We start from the raw sequence: 5,601 nt of genomic DNA on the forward strand, positions 1-5,601 counted from the left end.
GGAAAGGAACGCGGCAAAGGACTGCAGCAAGGGCGTTTCATCCCACAGAAGACACACACCTTTCACCCAGAGTTCTCATGAAACAAATCAAACAGCAGCAGCACTTCACCTTGAATGCTAGTGTACAGCATTGCCAGGTCCATTCAAAACTCCTCATAATTACTGGAAAACACGGTTTGGACTCCTAGGAGTGCCTGAAGGCAGACGCCAGGCCAGGCAGAGTGAGGTCTGCGAGTCCACCGAGCTGTCCGAGGATTCATTTCTACCTGCATACCAATCAACTGAAAGAGGCAGAGATATTTCACAACTCAGGAACACAAGCTGCAGATATTTTAGTTCAAACTGTTTTAATGTTTTCCCACCACAGCAAAGGTTTGAGGCTTAAAGCTGCACAGACAAGATACAGTGCACCAAGCCCCAGCACACAGAACTCACAATCCTCTTTCTTGCCAACAGCCATTTCCCTCAGATCAACAAATCCCGATTTCTTTGCTCCTTGGTGCAATCAATCCTCTTAGCACACTCCACCAGCCTTCCAGTTGTGAGGGGTGGAGGGAATTATGCTGTGAAAGGCTTTAAGAACAACTCAAAGTCACATTTGGACTACAAGCTAAGCACATGACACTAGAGACCAAAACTGCAAGAGTAAGCAGAGAAATATTCAAAGACCCATACAATGCCAATGTGGTCACCGCCAGCTCCGATCCCTGTATTCCAAGCAAGCACATGGACAGATTTCACACACTGTTTACTGAGACAGCAGCAGCAGACTGCAGGAGTGCTACCACCAGGGACTTTTCTCCCCATAAGCAAGAATTACTCTGCTAGTTACGATCTAGATAAGTACTGAAAGAGACCACTAACTACCTCCAAATACTTTCTGAGGTTTCCCAAAAAGCCTACTTCAGGCTAGACACACCACCAATTTGTGTCTGATATCCTCTCGAGACAAGCCCAAAGGTTTCCTTGTTTTAAGTTTAGCTAAATATTCAAGCGTACTCTGTAAGGTTCAAGGCAGGGTTAGTACAGAAAAGCTGAAGCCAGCATAAGCTGCAGTTCTAGTTGTTGCATGCACAAGAAATACTGTTTAGACAATACTGGAACAAAGATATCATGAACATGCAGATCAGGAGTAAGCTGGTTTTGAAGGCCTCAGTGCCTTCCGACACAATGAAGTCAAACTAAGGAAAAACCATCCCATAGAAGTCGCAAGTAAAGAACAAATGACCTAAACGCGTAAGAATCCAACTTTGCTTAAAATTAGCAGCTTCCAGTAGCAGTTGTAGTAAGTTCTCTTGTATACACTTCCCAAAATTATTTTCCCCAAATCCTAGATGTTGACAATGGGTTAATTTCAGAGTGTTTGGGTGAAACAAGAATCCAATCGCTCCCTAGAAGGGCTGAACACTGCCCAAAACCAGCTTTACTATTACACTTGGGCGCAGACTCTTCCCCCAGAAGAGCTTGCCTGTAAGCCTGGCAGGCCCAGCACACCCACCAGTGAGCACAAAGCTGCCCACAAGCCACGTCCAAGTGTAAGAGGGGTTACATTAACTGAGCCAGTAAGCAACACGGTGCTTTTTGTTTGTTCTAAAGTATTTCCTGTTCACCTAAAACACTGATGTACCAGCTACCATGAAAGAAATACAGATGTTTTGCTCCACTATTCATGGACAAAGCACAGTACCTACTCTTGTGTGATAGCATCAGCACAGGTGGTTAAGGGCCAAGAGGCAGTGCCAGAACACGGAACTGACACATTTGTGCAGCCCTTTGCAATCTGTGCCTGAGCAGCTCTTCGACCTATTTAGAGCAAATCAGAACTTAGCGTTTAAAATAAAGCTGCTTCACGAAGGAACCCCATAACTCATGCAAAATACTTATTCTTAAGACTCAGATCTTTGTTAGCACAGTAAAATAAAGTCCCATGCTGGAACCAGCAAAATTCCTTTGCTGTCACTCACTCACATGCACTAAAGCTGTCTGACCTGATGTCATCCTTCAATCAGTACACTCGATAGGAAGAGAGACTTTCCCCTCCTAGCAGAAGCCCCCTCTGCTCAAAATGAGTAGCAACCATAGGTTTAGGAGCAGCAAAGCCTTGAATGGGTCTGCACTTGCAACTGGAGCCTGGTGTCACCCAGCAGAACCGAGATACCACAGGAAACTGTGCTTTGGGGAACCACACCCCACAGTGCTGCTCCCCAGCGAGCGCAGCACAACGCCGCTGCGGCCTGTCCCAACAGGCTGTGCCCCTCAATTCACCACCACTCCTGCAGTCACTTCATACGAGTCAGTTTGCTGTAAAACTGCACTTTGCTAACCCTCATTGGTGTGAAAACAACACAGATTTTTTTCCCTATATGCTACCATGCTAGGGTGGTTTTGCTTTTCCAGTCCACAACAACTGGCTCAAAGTGAGGCAGGTTTCTACCCTCTCAGGAGATGAGGCACTGAGCTTAATGTGCTCTGCCTGCAGCTCAGACAAGCTACCAGAGATCTCCAGACCGCTACAATCCCTACCAGACAGACTCATGCCAGGCACTGCATTTTTACTTTCATCCTCCTCATTCATTTAAAGTCTTCCTGTTAGTAAAACCACCTTACTGAGGCAGCGAGTACTGACCATCACAGGTGTTTGACATCGCAACAGAAATGGCAGAGCGAAACAAAGCAAACACCATCCAGTCCCACCATAATTTGGACTCGTTTGCTTCATTCCGTGAGAACTGCCCTCTCAAAGCACTTGTAAAACATTTATCTAGCTAGTTTACCACCAGTGCTTATTCTAAGGAAAGCATCAAGACTCGTCAGCATTAAGCTTTTATAGCTTTTATTTCGAAGCCTTCTAAGAAGGCTTTCCCAGGTTCAAGGGCTGGCATAACCACTAGCATGCTTATCATTTGGGCTGCAAACAGGACAAAATGCTCCTCAATAAGGTATCCAGATTGGACTGCTGAGCACACACGAATTGAGCTCTGCCAGTCCAGGCAGGCAAGGTGCACACTGTGAGAGAGACACTGCCCACTAGTGAGCAGAGCACAAGGTCTGCAGTGGCAGCACTCGCCCCCATGTGTACTACACTCCTATTCCAAAACTTGGTGAACTCTTGTTGTAAACTTCCAACACTGAGGAGGTGTTTTTAGAACACTTACCGGATTTCATCAACAGACTTATCAGAAGTATTACCCTAAGGCAGCAATTTATACTCACACTGTTTAAAGCAGTTCATTGACTTTTCTCATCCCTGCAGTTATAATGCACTCACTGCTGCATCCAAGGATTTGCAACTCTCTAAATTCTGGTTATATCTTAAGCTAGCAGAAGTTTTACTCTAGTAAGTGGCCTCTAAATAGTCTTTGTCTTTCCATCATCAATTAGTACTTTTTCATAGGAACAGCTAGTAACACCATATGAAAAGCTTCCAGAGCCATTCAAGTGTCACATTTCAACAGGCAAATTTACACTCACCAAGCTTAAAAAAAAAAATACTCCGGAAAAAAAAAAAGCACCCATATTTAATGATTCATTTCATAACAGCTACAGGAAAGTGGTAGAAAACTAGCAACTCTTCCTCTTCTCTCTTTGAGGAATTCCTGTAGTTCTACCAGACTAAGCACAGCTTAGTTTGCCATTACCAGGGCACATTAAAGAGCTTCCTGCTGCCAAGGACAGTACTGTGGCAAGTGTGATACCTCCTGCACAGACCAGACCTCTTGCCTGGAAGAGACACTCCCAGAGCAGCTGCAGCCAAAGAAAGTTTCCTTTTGCCAGTAAAAGCTCTCACAAGCTGCAGCCACCACCCCCCTCCTCCCGCGGTGTTCAGCAGTCTACAGGAGACAGACGTAACAGACAGTGGCACAAGGCACCTCTGTAGCATCTTTTCAGAGATTTTAGTACTGCCCCTATACCTTCAGGTCTCACTTTCTGCCCCAATGAGATTCCCAGTAAGTTTCACTAGCAGCAGAGGTTGTCAGGTATCTGCCAAGTCTCTGAGTCCTGGAACATGCTAATAACATGCTGTAACAATTTCCTAAGATGAAATGGCAGGACAAACAGGAAAGACTGACACTGTCACGCTCAGCAACGGATGTATTGCTTGTATTATTGCCCCAGTGCATTGAGCAGTGCGAGAGGCAGAACAGACAATTCTGTTTGTTGTAAGTTGAGACAGGAACAGAGTACTAGGAAACTCATGTCAGAATAATAAGTAGAGTCAGCACAACAGAGTATCGACCTCTACAAACCCCTGACCCTGAGCTAAAGCTTCTTTCCTCCCTGCATTTCCTGAATGCACGGAAGCTGCTATACCCTGCTAGGCTGCAGGCTTCGAGCTTTGCGTAGTCCTGCTTCCAGGTGCAAGCCACCAAATGGACGACTTCTGGAGAAAGTGGCATCAGGAAAAGTCACACTCCATTGCAAATTTGACTGTTAGAGCATAAAAGTAAGTTCAATCTAACAGAAATTCCAAGCAACCTTTATAGCCTCTGTGCTTTGGGGCACCAGTTCACTCAGCAGTTACTGCATGTAAAGATGCTCAGTTCCAGCAGATCTGACCAGAGAAGTACATCAAATACAGCTGGAGCTGCATGAACTCCGAACTTGAGATCTCATAAGGCACCTCAAAAAATCTGAAAACCTTCCCAGTTTTGGCCTACAGTAAGATTAGCAACAAAACAACAACTTCAACAAGAACTGCTCCCCCGTTCCTCCAAACATGCAACTGAACTCCAGAGGAGGAATGCTCCCCAGTGCTGCACTTCCCACCACACTGCTCAGCCCAGATGGGCCATGAGCAAGGACAGCAGAGAGCACCCATGCACTGTGCTTTGCACTGCCCGAGGGGCACCAGAGGTGATGCCCCACACCTCCTCCCCAGACATACTCACAGACATCTGGCTCCTTCCCGTGTGCCAGCGCCTGCCGAAACAGCCCTGGGTCCCCGTGTCAGGGTGAGGCTGGAATCAGGTCATGTGAAAGCGCTTGCAGTTTCTCAAGGGATTACACTTAATTAACCAAGCCCCCTTTCAGCAGTCTTAAAGGGCCTTTTCATACCTCTAAGCTCATCAGGGAACAGAGCAGCAGCAGAGACATCACAGGCACCACACTGCAGGCCCTAAAGCGAGGTTAGGCCTTCCAGCAGCTCCTGGGAGCTTCCCAGCCCTCTCCACCATGCCCATTCTGCTCCACTGGCTACATGGCACTTCTCATCAGAGCACAGGGCAGGCATCCCATCCCACCCCACTGAGCCTTCCAAGCCTATTTGAATAAAGTCACCACCGGAGGAGGAAACTTGCCCACCTTTGGTGCACTTGGTACCAATGAGCCAGAAGTACAACTTACATGAGAGAGAATGTGTTATAACATCACCCTTACAGGCACCAATTGTGCCTTGGCTTTCTTCTGGTACTTAGCTCCAGCCGGTAGCAGGAACTGACCCTTTAAAGCATCCTTAATGATTTTAGTGCAGAGCCTGAACACAGAGAGCTGATGTTACTGAGAAATTGAGCTGCTTTGCACATACATATCTAGTCATCTTATGCTAAGACTAAAAATGGATACAAGCAAAGATTATTACCTGAAAGCATTTTACCAGCTACA

The sequence above is a fragment of the Acanthisitta chloris genome, unplaced genomic scaffold (genome assembly GCF_000695815.1).
Source record: "Acanthisitta chloris isolate BGI_N310 unplaced genomic scaffold, ASM69581v1 scaffold37439, whole genome shotgun sequence".
In the NCBI taxonomy this organism is placed as follows: Eukaryota; Metazoa; Chordata; class Aves; order Passeriformes; family Acanthisittidae; genus Acanthisitta; species Acanthisitta chloris.